Source organism: Dermacentor silvarum, chromosome 2 (assembly GCF_013339745.2).
Source record: "Dermacentor silvarum isolate Dsil-2018 chromosome 2, BIME_Dsil_1.4, whole genome shotgun sequence".
NCBI classification, from domain to species: domain Eukaryota; kingdom Metazoa; phylum Arthropoda; class Arachnida; order Ixodida; family Ixodidae; genus Dermacentor; species Dermacentor silvarum.
In genome coordinates, this window is record NC_051155.1 from 31,808,095 (window position 1) to 31,825,784 (window position 17,690).

Genomic DNA, 17,690 nt, shown 5'->3' on the forward strand with positions numbered 1-17,690 from the left:
CTCTAGCCACAGGCCGTCGCTCGAAGCTGCTGAGCGCGCTCCCATTAGTGGGCCTCTTCTCTGGAGAATCAATGGCGGTAACCAATTAACGCGGCTGTATACAGTTGCACGCTGCGACTCGTTGCTCGATCCCTCGCGCGGGGTCTCGCCGGCGCTCGTCGTTGAAGCCTTTGTCCGCCGAGGCAGGTGGAATTGGGAATATGAGCCCTCTGAAAACCAGCGATAGAGCTCCGCAACAACACGAACTCCGAATACCACCGCGGCATGGCCGTCGCCAGCCCGGAAACACGTTCGCCTGAAGTGACCGCACATGCGTCCACCGGGTTCCTATAAGTAAAGCGGTGGGCTTCGCGTCGTTTACTTCGAAAACCCGATTGTTTGCACACTCCTACTTTTTACTGTCGCTGTTGGACCTTGCGTGCTTTGAGGCTCGACTGTATCGGATAGATTTTAGCAGTACTTACGGTGCAAAGTCTAAGATTGAATCCGTGCACCGTGTTTCCGCTTAACAACCTCCCACTAAAGAGCCATCGATTCGCAAATACCGTCAAAGGTGCAAGAACCTCTATATAGATACGCTATCTGGTAGATGCGGCAGATTTCAGGGCATCGCCATGAAGAAAGGTATCGTGTTGCCTTGTGTGTTACTGCAAATACGCTTATTCTGGTCGAGGGATTTCACTTTTTCATGAAGTGCATTTAGAGCACGTTATAAGTTTAAATCATATTGACACGCATACTTGTTTATCTTTATCTGGTGACCGCATTTCACCGGCAAATGTTATGGTTATCACTCAGCGCAAGAAGCGCCTTTCTGTGTCGGAGGTTTCTCGAGTGTTATCGATGGTTGTATCGTTTGTCTATGTGGTCGCCCAGCCTGGTGCTATCAAATTGTGTGCGCGACGGGAATACTAGTGTGCATTCTAGAACTTAGGCCAGCACCAGTGATTACGCTGGAAGGTTCGTTGAACCGTGTATAAATAAATAGCCGACGCGCGGCTGATCTGCAGATCAGATTCTGACGATCAGATTCTGACGATCACCGAGGGCGCTCGCCGCTATCGTTGAGCTTTTAGTGCGATTTGTTTTGCTGGACACAGGTTCGCCCAATAAAGAACTAACTCCTTGAAGTTATGCTTTTGACATTCTGTTATTCTACGCCGTCACGACAACGTGACCTTATATATGCAGTGAATATGTCTATGTACCCTATGATTTACCGAGAGGTTTAGTCATCTACTTGTTCTTCTCCTCGAGCCACGCAGTCATTAAACCTGGTTTATTTCCCTATAATATTGTTTCCTTCTATTGTTCTTCATGCTCTCTAATATTATAAAAAGAAGCGGCGTGATATTTTCTTACGTACCTTCATGTTGCAGTTTGGTGGTGGCTGTGACAAAATTACATGTGTGACAAAGTTAAGATCTTAGAAAACAGTGTTGAAGACAGAATTTCACCGGGCTAAACTTACAATTGGTACCGGCCGACAAGAGGCGTGGGCGCACCAAAGCAAATAAGGACATTCAGAACTGTACTGTACAAACTTTCTGCAACAAAATCGGGAATTTCGTGCTACTAACGCGCGCTGGCTAGCAGACGATGTAATTCACAATGAAAGCAAAACTGAAAACGTTGTGTTGGACATTAGATGGTGTAAACATAAATTTTCAGTTGAAATAAAGCACTATTTTAAGAGCGTACACGCGCAGTTGGTCTCATCGCCCACAGAGAAAGTACACGTTGAATATGCCGCGGAGAACGTTTCCGCCCCAATCCACTTCTACGGCAGCGCCCTCGTGCAATTTTTCCAGACGCGGCGCCCCAGCGGTAGAGTGCCACTCAACTTTATTCTAGTACACTCTAGTCTTTATATACCTTTAAATGCGTAAGTATTTCTGTGCCCACTCAACGAGGAAACCCATCCGTACGTCTGTCTGTCCTCAAGTGCGTCACGTAAGACGATAGCTTTCGAGATAGGGCCCGCAGCAGCGAGTGAATTGCAAAGTCCCTATAGATTAGAACACCGTGAATTCAAAGCGCGCCGCCATATTGGTGAGCGCCGGTCGCGCCATCTATCCCAAGTGCCGTGAAGTAGCAGGCCTGGGCTGCCACACCGGGAGATGCGACCCAGCGCAAAAGCGAAACTTCGGCATTTCAGCTGGGCGGAAGGCGTGTATCGCGTTTTTTCTAACCTGTCATTTGCGCTGTCTCGACTCAATCAAACTTCAAGACCTCATGCAAGTCCGCAATGGCTACGCTGAGTGCTGTGCAGACTGCCGAAGCCAATACATCGGGTAAGTACGCTATTACATTTGTACAAGCCGCGCGCTATATACTAGAACACGTGTGAGCTGTAATATCTCCGTATTTTTGGCACGTAACCTGTGAAGGAATATACAGCACTATGTTGGTGCCATATATTATTAAAGGTTGCGCGATAAAGCTTTATGAAAATTCTACTTTTCAACATGCATCCCGCGGCAAAATTTTGCCCGGGCGTACGCTTTGCGACGAGTTTCGCGGAAAGCGGTGTTTCTCCCGTAAGTGCTCAGAAGCATGCGGTAAATTCCTCGTTGGCGTCACCTATTCTCCTCGCGTGTCCGCGGTACGTCGGACAGAGTTTCTCGTGCCTTACGGCGCTCTACCTCCAAAATAGCATCACTTATTTTCCCGGGGGAGCAGTAGGGGCCATTGTAGAGACAGGGCCTGCTCTCCTGGAACAGCATCTTCGCTCGTGCCAGTATTTTCGTTTTGTGCTCTCCGTGACTTCAAATTTTTTTTAATGGTCCCCTTTGAGCTAAAATGTGAAAGCATGCAATTGCCGAGCATCACCTGCGATTTAGAGTTCCAATAAAAGTGTATCGTTCATCAATCCCTTTCAGAAGCTATCTGTGACAGTAATGCCTTAAAAGCAAAGTTGTGATATTGTTAGCCAATCTGGTGGTGTTATTGTGCAGAATCCCACCGTCCCTCAGAATTACAGGTGTGCTATGCGAGCATAGACTAATTATGTAGCCATTGTTAGAACTAGTGCTTTAAGATTTTATATCAGCGTCTGCGACGTAAAGGACATTGGCTTGAGTACTGTTTATTTATGTGTCAATCCTATGTATTCTGTGCAGGTGCCTTGTGTCCGCTTGAATTTCATGAAATCAAAGACTGGATCGAAGACATGAAGCTCTGGCCTCCTGTGCAGGAACACCATATTATTTACTACCTTTTGAAGACAAAAGCTTGTGACCTTGAAGACGTGAATGCAATCAAAAGCACTGAAGCCTACAACTATGTTGAAAGTGGCAAGGTAGGCTGCTTGCTTGTGCACAAGGACATGGCCACACACTCCATTTTTGTCAAAGGAGAAGTCGAAAGGTCTCAGGAGTTAAGTGCGCCCCCGCATAAAGCTTGGGTCTGCCTTCAGCCCAGTGGAAGTGTCGTCACAGCGGACTGCTCTTGCATGGCAGGTACAGCGCATGCTTGCAGCCACATTGGTATGCTAATTATTTTACATGCTACTAACTTATGCATTACAAAGCCATGCAGTTTTGCTGCCTGAATTATGCACTTAAATGTGACCATCTGCCATTTGCTTAAATGCGAAGTGAACTAAAAGTAAGATGTATTTTGATCAGTGTCAGTAGTGCAGAAGTTTTAAGGGAGTGTCTCTTATGAAGTATGAATTGGTACAAATTTTTTTCAGGAGCTCTACTTTGGAAGATTGAGTTTGCTGTCAGACTTGGTTTGACTGGCAGAGCATGTACTGACAAGAGTGCTGAATGGAACCGTGGCACAAAGAAGAATGTAGTTCCAGGAGAAATACAAGGCATAGACTTCAAGTTAAGAAGGCAAATCCAGACTGGGAAACCTGCCCCGAGGCTACATGATCCTCAGTTTCAGAAGTTTAGGGACCATAATTCGCTTGTTAAAAGCCTTGATACAGTTCCTTTGAAAGGTCTTGCATCAGTACCGGGCACAATTTTAAACTTAACGCTAAATGCACCAGCTGCAGAAACTACAGATGAAATACTTGCACCTCGTAGTGTCCCGTCTCATGGCTTTCATAGCGGTACTGGACCTGACAACTGCCATTGCTGTAATGATTTCTATAAAAGGTATGTAGACATACCTCTAGATGCACAAGTTAGACTGGCCAAAGGAACAGTGGAGCAACGTGGCAGTGTGTGGGAAGGCAGTAGAAAGGTCAGAATAACAGCCTCAGTCACGTCAAAGATACCTAAGCGCAAGCACACTTTGCCAGAAAGAGCACTGGCTTCCCTACTGAGGTCTAGCTTCAGAGGTAACAAAGCAACTATGCATGGTACACAGTGTGAGCCTATAGCCAGGGAGGCGTTTGAGCAAGAAACTGGCCTAAAAGTGGCAAGACTAGGAACTGTGGTGTCGCAAAGTGAACCGTACCTATCTGCAAGCCCAGATGGACTTGTTGGCACAGACTCCATTCTTGAAATTAAGTGCCCTTACACAGAAGACTGCTCCTCTTTGTTGGACAGCGGAAAATATGATGTAAGGAAGGGAGATGATGGATATTTTCTTTCTAAATCAGGCAGGGGGGGGGGGGGCTACTACAGTCAAGTACAATTCACTATGTATTGTTGCCAAAGGAAACATTGCTTTTTTTATGTGTGGACAAGCAGGCGAACTGTCCTGGTTAATGTGAACTATGACCCAGCATACTTAAGCTCCAGCCTTGCAAGAGTGCGCAACTTTTACTTTTCTTTCTACCTTCCTGCCTTGGTAGACGATGCTCTCACTCAAAGCTCGACAGCACTTGAAGCGTACGACATGTTTCTACGTACTGCTACTTAATGACAGTATAGCAAAAGTGGTTAATTTGCAGCATATTGTTTATTTATTGTAAATAATTTATAAGCTAAACTTCTATAGCTCGAAAAAACAAACAGCAAGACATATTGTGCAATAGTTCGTTCATTTTTATTTGGAAGTTTGCCCTGAGGCATAAAACAAGTCACGCATCTTACATGTGCACACAAAGTTTGTTCTGTTTACCAAGTCCAGCAAGGATCTATTGTGGAGACCAAGGACGGTATTTTGTAGCTATGCCTTTCCGATGGTAATGCCTTTTCGCGCTTGGTCGGTGGTCAGAGCGACGGTCTGCTCACGTTATCAACGGGATCAGCCGGCCGTGAGCGGTGGATGATAGGACTAGTATAGCATAAAGCATAACGCATCGCTACAAAATACCAGCCCATATATCCCTGCTGCTGGTGCCAATGCATTGAAAGCAAAAGTGTAACAATATGTATATACAATCTACGGAGACAAAAAAAAATTGTCCAAAGCTGTAACCTTTGGAACACAAATACCTGTCATTTATGTTGATGAATCAATAAAAAATGGTTTCCAGCCTTGTACTTTTCTAGACAGTAAAATGCACTATCCAAACTAGTGCAAAAAAGTTTCTTTCACAGAAAACAAGAAGCTGCACAGTGGTGACTCGCCTTGGTTCCTCTTTGTGAACATTTATGAGAACATCATGCAATAGCCTTCCAAATCACATGAGCGCTTGTGTGATATGACCTTACATGTACACTAGAAAATTGTACTGATTACAATGAAGGTATAAAAATCATCATATGTATAAAAAATGTTACTACACATAAATACAACTGGCGAATACATCTTGCATGATTTCCTCCTGGCATACCTTTGACTCAATCTACCAGAATAAATCTTGGACTTCAGAGTGAAATCGCACGCAACTAGAAAAAAAAAGGTTATCAGGCTCTTCTTTGTGAACATATATAAGAACAAAATAGAATAACCTTCCAAATCACGTGAGCACTTGTGTGAGATGACATTACATGTACACTGGCAAATTGCACGTAATACTACAACACAGCTAAAAAATAAGCACAAAAATTGTCAATACACATGAACAATTGGGAAGTATAGTATCTTGCAGGCTTTTTTTTTTCTGGCATATTTAGAATAAATGTCACAGTTCACGTGAAACCTCTCACAAGAAAAGTCTACCAGGCTCTCTATGAACATTTAGAAAAACATAATGCAAGTCTCAGATTTTAAAGTGAAATCACTCCTAAAAATAAAAAAAAGCTTACCATACACAACACAAAATTAACACAGCCTTCTTTTAGCAAGTGTTGCAAGACCAATCTGGCACCCACGACTAAGTCATTGCTAGCAAGTAATGCACTTGACACAGGTACTCTGCGCAAAAGTATACATACCACAGATTCTGCGATTAAGCAGATTTTTTTTTTCACCAACGCATATAACTTGAAACTGAGGACTGCAGTATAAACATGACATTGCGAGCTTTCCCGGCCACTTGTCCGTTTGTATGTCTGAATTACGACTGAATTTAGTGTTTTTCAGCGAGCCTGAGGCCATATACTTTCGCTCACGGAGTACCTTCTTCAACTATGATATCACTGCGAATCAGGGGTGACTTCAAATTGCAAAGTCCTGCACAAACTACAACAATCTCATTTACAAGTTTCTTGTGATGAATTGGGACACTGTACTTGAGTATTCTGAATGTCTTAATACGGTTAATTGCTCTTTCGACATGTATTCTTAATGAAGCAATTCGCCTTGTTCTCGTCACCTCCACTTCTTCAAGCCTGTTCCTTCCTTGTGTAAAAGCGGGCATATTTAGGCGAACACATTTTGCTTTCATCTCCTCATTCAAGGTGAAGCCTCGATCTGCCATTACTTCATCACAGTTTTCGAGGTAGTCGCAAAATCCTGAGTCTTGCACGATAAACCGATCAGAAGCCCGGCCACCATATACTTTAGATACAAACATAATGAAGCCTGTGGGTGCTATGGCTACTAGAAATTTTGCAGTGTTTCCGCCTTTGTACTGGCTGTACGTCTGAGCACGAGCATACAGCTTCTTGGGGCGCTGCATATACACCTCTGTGCAGTCTATTATGCATCTAGTGTTCTTGTACATGCTTTCTTTGAATGTTTTTGAAGTGACCTCTGTATGGTCTCCTGAGGTAGCCAGATGATCAAATGTTGTCTGGAAATTTCAGCTAGTGCTCGAAGAATTGTGCGAAAAATTTTACCAACAAGAGATACAGATATAGCAAACCGATACGCTAAGTCAGCATAGAGCAAGCCCAGTCTAAGGCGCATCAAAGTCAGCAGAACAGCATCACTAATGCTTAATTTGAATTGAGTGCTGACCTTACTCTCCACAACGTTGACTAATTCACAGAAGGTGCAATAGCTCAATCCAGTGTAAAACTGGTACTGACTAGGCGGTAATGAAACTGTATTGTAAATAGATGTTTGAGTTCCTGCATCAACATTTTTCACACTACAAGAAAAGTAGCAGTGTTCGTGCAAAATTCTTTGCACACACTCAAGTGAAACATCCATTGGCACTATTGCTTGCTCGGGCTCTGAAAGTGATGACACTGTGGACAGCTCAACAGTGTGGAGATTCTCTGCATCATAAGATGTCTCAAAATAAAAATTTGGGGCTGCCTCTTCAGTGCTTTCGACCACCACCTCGTATGTAGCAGGGACAATATCAAGCCTTTCGGATGCGACCTCCTGCAGTTCGCTGTTATACAGTTCTACTGTGCTTTTAGCTTCTACTACACTTGTTTTAGTGTGACCTGGTGTCTCCATTTGCGCTGTTTCACTCGGGGCATCCACTGCAGGAAGGTGAACAGACGCTACCTGCTGGGATGTGGGCACTTGCTGCTGAACGATCTGCTGCTCCTGTTCACGCTTGTGTTGCTCGTTTGTGTGGTATCGTTGTGTTGCTCGTGTGGTCTCGTTTGTGCAGTGTTGCTCGCTTGTGCGAGGCCATATCGGATTGTTGGTGTTTTCAATTAAAGTTGTTTCTCTCTCTCTCTCCTGTTGTGGACAGGCAGCAGCTAGTGCTTGGGTACCAGCATGCAACGTTCCTAGGTTTCCACCAGCACACAGAACATTGTCCTCTGCACTTTCAGTATGGTCTTGTTTGTCATGTTCACTGCTAGGTTGGCCACGTTCGGCAGCACAATGGCGAGGTCGCTTGACTGGGCTTACAGCCTGCCTGATTAGCAGACGCCTGCCCTTCACCACCTGCACATTGAAAACAAACAAACTATATGTTATAGTAAGAAGGGCTGTAGTTCTTTTCTGTGCCATAACTGTTGGGAAGATATAAATTCCTCTCAAAATGAAAAACAAAATGCACAAGGCCAATTGTATCGTGCAACCACTTAAAAGCACAACATTCAGAACACAAGCCTATAGCACTTAGAACAAGCAGCGTATGGCACTAAACCTGCACTCATTGGAAAATGTGGAACTACAGTGGTTATAATGTTCAACTACATGTGCTGTCAAAGCCCGCATAACAAGGTGAGCACGACAGATGCAGGTGTGAGTTGTTGCACCAACTATTACAGGGCACATAAAATTACCATCCCTACTTAAAGCTGCATCATCAGGGACCCCTTTGGTACAAGACAACAACCGCACCTGCATTCCAAGAAATTATCCCCACCAACTGCAGTTACCAGGTATCAGACCTGTTTCGCTTGTGCGAGGCCATATCAGATTGTTGGCGCTCCCTCAGAAAAAAAAAACAAAAAAAACAGGTGAGAGCGACCAAAATTTTGTTACAAAATGCAACAATAATTAACCACCTAATTTTCCTCGCTATATGAAAAGAAAAATTTCGTGCTTTGCCTCGCATAACAGCACGCACGCAGTTTAGAGATCAGGAGGCTCAAATGAATTCGTTACGAATGACACCTGAAATGTAAAGACAGGCGCGCTGCAAGAACACCTTCGGCGACGAGCAGTCGTCGTTTACGTCTTTGTGGACGCATGCTACGTGACGAGCAGACTTCAGTTTACTTTCGTTAGTAATAACGCTCACCAGCAGGGCAACATTCTATTGCCTACGACTTGTTCACGCTTAATGGTCATGCCGCGCGCCTAGCTGCAAGTATCGCTAACCGCAAACTCAACTGTTCCTCTTAACCGTCGGGAGCTCTACATGAATGAAAACACGAAAAGGCTTGCCTTTTTGTTATAGCCAAGGCGAAGCATCGGCACGGGATTCTGCTCTGTAGGCTTGTTGTCCAGGAAGTGCTCAGAGCAAACCTGCGTGTTACACATATTACGTTCGTAGGGCGCAAAGTTGAACGTGGCACCAAAATATACACAGCTCGCATACTCACTCGCGCATTTTCACTGGGTTGGTAGTTCTTCCTATTCAGTGCAGCTATCCACTGGTGGCGTAGCTTGGCGTTCTTCGTTGCGGATGAAAATCGGTGCAAGTTGCAAACACCGCACCGGCACGATTCCCTGCGTGTGTTGTGCTCTTCGCAAACAGCGCTAAGTAACCTGCTCCTTTTGCGCTGGTTGTTTTGGCATCCAAACACGACGCAATGCCGCCCAGATGACTTCTTGTACTTAGGAACCGCGTGAACGGGCACATTTCCGCACTTTGGAGTCCTAGAGCTGGCACTTTCCATGTCTACCGGTCGCCGACGAACACACTTTGGCAGCCCAGTACAAAATGGCGCTGGTCGACCGGGCAGCCCGGGTGTGAGAGTATGCGTTCGGTTAGTCTGGGTGCGAGACTATCGTGTTCTGGTGTATATAAGAAAAATACCGCCATCCTTTGATCAACGCCGCTTCTCTCTCTCCTGTATCTCCGATGGGACGATGATATATAGTGCGCGCTTTTCACTTCTTTATATTTTGTTTTTTTCCGCCTCAGAGCCATGTTGAAAGTCTTCTGCGCCATGTTGAGAGTGTTCTTCTTCTGAGCCATGTTGAAAGTCGCCGGCGGCGGCGGCGGCGCGCGCCCGGCCTGAAAGCTTCAATGTAGATTAGGGTGCCTAGGGTGCCTCGATGCCAGCGCCGCCGTTCAGGGTGGTGCCATCCTTTGACCGCACCCGCGCCGCCGCTTTCTCGCTGCGACGCCATCTTGAGTCCTGCGAGCGGTTGCGAGTGCTTGGTGCGGCTGCTTAGTTCGAGAAACAGTGCGCGCGGATGCTTCGCTGACGCTTCTACTTGCTGGACAGTGTTCAGCCGCATGAATTACAAGCTTGTCAAGTGAATCGAGTCGACATGACGGGCTGTTGTGTTCCCAAGTGCACCGGATCGACGCGTAAAGGGCTTCGTTGTTTACGCTTCCCCCGGGACCCAGAGGTATCACTGGAAGGCATCACTTCCAGCGGTATCACTTCCAGCGGTATCACTGGAAGGCAACGGATAACTCCTACATTTGCGAGGTAAGTGGCAAGAAAGTTTATACTATCGCACCGTGTTTTTCATTTAAATAAGAAAGTATTATCTGATCCTCGCTCACGTACCTACGTTCGCTCACGAACTAAGCACTTCACCGATGCTGGGTTGCTTCACCGATGCCTATGGTTTGCTAGCGCGCGTCGCATAGGCTTTTGCGGTTTTGATCGGCGCAGTCTATGCCAGTAGTACCCTTATTTTAAGAAATGACGAAAATGCTTCGCGGCGAAATAGCCTTACATTAGCTACAAATCATCATGTAAACCACCTATTTTACTTTTTCACGGGAAGCACACATCGTGTATCTCTTGTTTCTTTTTTTTCCCTCAGTTTCTTTTTTCGCTACACGTTATTTGGGACTAAAGAACGCAGTGCTTCTTCTGGGGAGAGCGGCTGTAGTGTACGTGGCAAGCGAAGCATTGTGATTTTCTCTATTCTCAGCAGATATCTTGCGGATCTCAGGTAGTTACGTTATATACCTGATTTTTTAGACAAATATATTTGTAGCGTGGTGCTCGTAAACCGATGATCATTCGTGGTCATTCCCGATCGTAGTGGGTACTGTGACGGTCTTTAAATGCCTGTGCACGGTATGCCCAGGTGTAGTAGAGTTAAGGGGCATCATGGGACCAAAATGTTTTGGCGCTTTCTGGCATGGTGTCTGTATGGTCTCCTGAGGTAGCCAGATGATCAAATGTTGTCTGGAAATTTCAGCTAGTGCTCGAAGAATTGTGCGAAAAATTTTACCAACAAGAGATACAGATATAGCAAACCTGTGCTATATAGGCTATATATATAGGCTATATAAATAGCCTGTGCATTTCTTCGAAACGTGTCAAGCGAGGTAATAAAGTATTACTTCTGCGAAAATTTATCTTTAAGCACTGTAATGGGTTCTCTGTATTTACAAGGCAACTTTCCATGTCAATAATCACTTTTGTTGTTTTACTTGTACTCAGAAACACTTTGAAGAGGACCAGTACGAGGGAAATCGACAGGATGGGCGCCGTCTGTTAAAGTCAACAGCCCTACATCATCATGGACTATATTTTCGAAGTGAAAAATATTGCTAATCTGTATTTGACTGTCTTAGTTTCACTTACGGTTTTGTACGCGATATGTATGCAGTGTTGTTTATTTTTTCAATGTAGTTATCAGTGTTCTAATGGTTATTTATAAAATGTTATGTACTCGCCATCGATGTGTTTGGCTGATGCGACGTATTCGATGGTAGCTGATGTATTCTGGCTGGATATCTTGATTAATATTACCCACGGTTGCGTTTTCTTGTTTGCATTCTTGTTTTCGATTTATATTGTGTGTAATAAGGTTGACGTACTCACTTGAACCCCCCCCCCCCCATGTAATGAATAAATTTTTAAAAATGTCACAGTTTCGCGCTAAGGGCGAAGCAATGAATGCGATAGCAACACAGCAATGTCATACGAAGTAAGGTGAGCGGCTTTGGTAGCAATATGAATTGTAGTAAACATGAGCTGATTAAGTAAGCAGGTGTGCTGTGGCGTAAGTAGACCGACATGAAGAGAGACTCGATGACCACGAGGAGGCGCGTGTGAAACGGTGGTGTTGATGAGAAGCGCTTCCCGTGGGCAGCGCGTGCGAAGGGACACACCTGTAGCGCTGCACTGCCGACCCGGGCAGCATTGCATGTGTAGCGTGCGTTGGAAAATGTGGCCCGACTATTACTAACGGATTGAACAAGCTTGGTGTGAGCGCACACAAACAAACATGAATAGATCACACTGAATGACTGCAGACAACGACTGTCAAAACGCTGGCAGCAAGCGCATATATACGCCGCAGCAGCGGGCGAAGGTACGTGCGTTCTATCGCTTCAACGGAAACTGAGCGGCGAATGCACGGCGCATAAAGGTCAGAGCCGTGTGGAGATAAGAGACGACGGTGCGGACGAGCGACGAGCGCGGTTGTTGGCAGCGTAGAAGTGCCCCCCCCCCCCCCCCGCGCTCCCTCCGGCGCTGGCTTCCCGCTTCCTTGCTTGCGCGTGGGTGATTGAGTGCGTTCGCTCTCCGTGATAGCGCGCGACCCCGCACGCTTCCGCTCGACCATACGGCGCGCGGCGAAGATTTTATCTATAGGGAACCTCACGGCGACGGCGACGATGACGACGACGGCGATGGCAGAAATCCGGTAGAAGTGTCCATATAATTGCTATCGCAATAAAAACTCTCACTATCCCGAATTGTGTGTCGAGCATACCTTGCGGATTTTTTTTATCTCGTCTTTCAACATAACCATCAGGCGCCACACAGTACTTATATTTTATTGCGATAGCAATTATATGGACACTTCCACCGGATTTCTGCCGTCGCGTCGTCGTCGCCGTCGCCGTGAGGTTCCGTATAGATAAAGTCTTCGCCGCGCGCCGTATGCCCTAGCGGAAGCGTGCGGGACGCACGCTGTCACGGAGAGCGAACGCAGTAGTAGTAGTAGTAGTAGAGGTTGAGGAAAAGAGAAAAGATGCATGTTTCTGCAGCCCTTATAGGGAGCACGGCTCAGCATCTGAAGGGCGGGGAGGGGGGATAGAGAGTAGGAAAAGTGGAATAAGGGAAGGGAGAGGGTAGTCGTCATCGTCTCGGGCAGGGTGCCCTCACAGTCGGTCAGCCAGCATCGAATCGGCAAGGTAACAGAGTACGACCTTGAATACCCTGCTGGAACTGCGGGCTGGGAAGAGCAGGTCCGTGCTGGAGGCTGACGGCAGGCCCATGCGGCGTGGTTGAGCCACCATGGTGGCTCGGTGTTGGTTGAGTGCGGGGCAGAAACATAGGAGGTGCTCCAGTGTTTCGTCTTCCCCGCACTGTGTGCAGGCTGGCGAGTCAGTTATACCCAGGCGACAGCTCCGGGCGGCTGTCCAGCAGCAGCCAATCCGTAGGCGTAGCAGGAGGGATCTCTCCCTCCTTGTCAGTCCCCGGTCCGGGAGCCGTGTCGGGGGACTCCGCCTCGCCACGCGTGCGTCGGGGTGACAGCTCAGCAGCAGTCGCTGCAAGGTGCTCCTGGAGTAGTCTGAGGCAATGACTGCCGGGCTGATCACCGTGTCCATGCCGTGTGCCTCTTTTGCCAAGGCATCTGCCTCTTCATTGCCCGGGATTCCCACGTGTGCAGGGATCCAGTGCAACGAGACATCGGTGCCACTGGCGCAGAGGGCATAAAGCTTGGTTACCAAGAGGGCTGCACTAAGGCCAGCCCTCTCCGGGAGACACACGGCTGGAGAGCTGCTCTTGAGTCGCTGGCCACCGCCACAGGTACTCCAGGAGGGTCTGCTGCCAGCAGGTCTGCGGCCAGGTGAAGGCCTGCCATCTCAGCAGCGGTGGAGCTGGCCGAGAAGGAGAGTCGGCAAGTCGATGCCCTGCCGAGCGCGGGGGCCACACAGGCTGCAGTGGCGGAGCCGGTGTCGGGGAGGACGGAGCCGTCCGTGAAGACGAGTATTCTCCCCGCCCGCTCTTCCTCCAGCTTAGAGGTGGCCACCTGCAGGAGTGTGCAGCTGGGAGAACGGCGCTTGGAGTGTCCCTCCAGCGAGGTAAAGATGACCAAGTGCCTCTCGTGTGGTGGTGGGAGTCGCACCGCTGGAGGTACCTGACCGACCACTGTCTGGTAGGTCTCGACCAGGCTCCCCATTCTGGAAGAGGGTCGGCTGGCCAGGCGGTTGAGCAGGGGTTCTCCGTCTGGGGCGTGGGCCAGCCTGTCAATGTGCAGCAAGCCACGCTGCTGCAGCAAGAGAGACAAAGGCCACGCTCCTGCCTCTGCAAGCGTTGCCGCTATCTTTGAGGACCGGGGTAGCCCCAGCACGCTCCTGATGAAGCCCCGGTGGAGTTGTTCCAGACGTTTCAGCCGGGTTGGTGAAAGGGTGAGCAGTGGCAGGGCATAGAGCAGCCTGGAGGTGGCGGCTGCTGAATGCAGTCGCAGCGCCCAGGATGGCTAGCATCCCCGCCCCCGCAGGAAAATGCCTCTCACCGCTCTCTGGACCCTCTGGACCTGCGCCACCACAGCCTTCACAGCGGGAGTCCAAGTCAGCAGATGGTCTCAATCTTCCCCGCGCAAGCAAGGAAGCGGGAAGCGAGCGCCGGAGGGAGCGGGGGGGGGCGCATTTCTACGCTGCCAACAACCGCGCTCGTCGCTCGCTCGCACCGTCTCTTATCTCCACACTGCTCTGACCTTTATGCGCTGTGGATTCGACGCTCAGTTTCCGTTCAAGCGATAGACCGCACGTACCTTCGCCCGCTGCGGCGTATGTATGCGCTTGCTGCCAGCGTTTTGACAGTCGTTGTCTGCAGTCATTCAGTGTGTTCTATTCATGTTTGTATGTGCACGCTCACACCACAGTTAGTAATAGTCGGGCCACATTTTCCAACGCACGCAACACATGCAATGCTGCCCGGATCGGCAGTGCAGCGCTACAGGTGTGTCTCTTCGCACGCGCTGCCCACGGGCAGCGCTTCTCATCAACACCACCGTTTCACACGCGCCTTCTCGTGGTCATCGAGTCTCTCTTCATGTCGGTCTACTTACGCCGCAGCACACCTGCTTACTTAATCAGCTCATGTTTACTACAATTCATATTGCTACCAAAGCCGCTCACCTTACTTCGTATGACATTGCTGTGTTGCTATCGCATTCATTGCTTCGCCCTTAGGGCGAAACTGTGACATTTTTTCATGTACATATCTCTTTCATGATTGATCGTACTAGACATTATAAGTAAATGTACTTGTGCATCGTTTGGTTTTTTGTGTGTACTAGGCAAGATTGACACAGACAAGTTACGTTACATGTTTCTCTACAGCACTAACTAAACTTTATTTTCACATCGCAGTTATTTTTACACCAGCTTAATCCTGTCAGCACACAGTCTTGTGGGCAAAAAAGCAAAATTGGGCGTAGATATCGTCAAATAATTGCAACGAACGCGAAGAGCACGCGCAACGCAAGGGAAACTAACCGCCGTGGCCGAGTGGCTGGCTACGGTAAAGGAGGCGTGACGTGTAAACCAAAATACAACGGCGAAAAAGAAAAACTTCCACACACAGGGGGTCGCAAACCTTATATGCCAAGCATCGATGCGCAAAAAAAAATAGTGCGTATTTCAAACATACACACGGCATATTAAATGTAAATTGAATTAGGCAACTTGGGGCATGTTCCCGGCGCCATACATTTACGTCTTGGACCTTCGACAAGATAACGGCTATTGGTTATAAAGATGTGCAGATGCGATACCGATAAAAAAATCCTCATCAAGGCAAAGCACTTGGAAGTGCGCCGCGAGTAACACTATTTATGAACGCAAGCGTAGCTGAGTCTCAGCTCGTGTGACCCAATATGGCGGCGCCAGCGCCGCCGTTCAGGGTGGTGCCATCCTTTGACCGCCCCCGCGCCGCCGCTTTCTCGCTGCGACGCCATCTTGAGTCACAGCGAGCGGTTGCGAGTGCTTGGTGCGGGTGCTTAGTTCGAGACACAGTGCGCGCGGATGCTTCGCTGACGCTTCTACTTGCTGGACAGTGTTCAGCCGCTTGAATGACAAGCTTGTCAAGTGCATCGAGTCGACATGACGGGCTGTTGTGTTCCCAAGTGCACCGGATCGACGCGTAAAGGGCTTCGTTGTTAACACGAAAGTGTTTTATGCCGGGGTCCACCAAGACTTCACTGACGTATTTCCGTCACGGAAATACGTCATAGAACATAATACAAAGAAAGAAACCAGAAGAAAATGTTCCACAAACATGCAAAATTTGGAAATCGAACCCACGACCTCTCGGTCCGCGACGATAGATCGCCGAGCGTTTAACCCATTGCGCCACAAACGCATTTGCAGAGAGCTACACAGACGCGCCTTATATATCTAACACTCCTCCGTGTACCCGCGCTCTTGCTCGGGGCGGTGCCGCCGCCTACGAGCAGAAAAGAGAAGTACTGCATTATGACACTAACGCGCACCGACAGTGAACGCTTCGGTGGTCTCAGCACTACGACGCCTCGATGCCAGCATTCGAAGGGACGCTGGCATCAAGAAGCACTACCAACGCCACCTAGGTGGCGTTCACCGTACTCAGCACAGCGGAGCGTGGCCTCCGCAATTAGCTCTGAAAATGTTTCTGAAGTTGATCGCGGAGGCTGCAATTACGACGCGCTGTACGCGCTGATTTGACTCGGTGACGATTCAGTTACGTGCTTTGTCTTGCGCGTTGTATTAGTGTGTCAGTTACGTGCTTCGTCTTTCGCGTTGTGCTAGCGTGTGCAGCGTAGTGCAGCTTCCATATGCACGACGGTTGCTCATGGTCATCGACGTTGGTAGTCGTGATGGAGGAGACGTGCCACCAGGCGTCAGCGTGGGTGCATCAACGCCTAAGGGCGCTTTAGCCACAAAACACCAATAGACATTATATATCAATGTGCAATAAACATTACACTACTTCTGTGAAGACACGTTTCACTTTCGTGTTCTATACCGATTCCTATATAAGAGGGATCAACCACATTTTTTTACGCTTCCCCCGGGACCCAGAGCGAAGGAAGAGATGGGAAGCCCAAGTAAAGCGGTATCACTGGAAGGCAACGGATAGCTCCTACATTTGCGAGGTAAGTGTCAAGAAAGTTTAGAATATCGCACCGTGTTTCTCATTTAAATAAGAAAGTATTCCCTGATCCTTGCTCACGTACCTACGTTCGCTCACGAACTAAGCACTGCACCGATGCTGTCTGAGTAGCCTATGGTTTGCGAGCGCGCGTCGCATTGGCTTTTGCCGTTTTGATCGGCGCAGTCTATGCGAGTAGTACCCTTAGTTTAAGGACTGACGAAAATGCTTCGCCGCGAAATAGCCTTACATTAGCTACAAATCGTCATGTAAACCACCTATTTTACTTTTTCACGGGAAGCACACATCGCGTGTCTCTTGTTTCTTTTTTTCCTCAGTTTCTTTTTTCGCTACTGGTTATTTGGACTAAAGAACGCAGTGCTTCTTTTGGGGAGAGCGGCTGTTGTGTATACGTGGAAAGCGAAGCATTGTGATTTTCTCTGATTTTCAGCAGATATCTTGCTGATCTCAGGTTGTTACGTTAAATAGCTGATTTTTTAGACGAATATATTTGTAGCGTGGTGCTCGTAAGACGATGGTCATTCGTGCTCATTCCCGATCATAGTGGGTACTGTGACGGTCTTTAAATGCCTGTGCACGGTATGCCCAGGTGTAGTAGAGTTAAGGGGCATCATGGGACCAAAATGTTTCGGCGCTTTCTGGCATGGTGTTTGTTGTAGCCTGTGCATTTCTTCGAAACGTGTGAAGCGAGGTAATACAGCATTACTTCTGCGAAAATTTATCTTTAAGCACTGTAATGGGTTCTCTGTATTTACAAGGCAACTTTTCATATCAATAATCGCTTTTGTTGTTTTA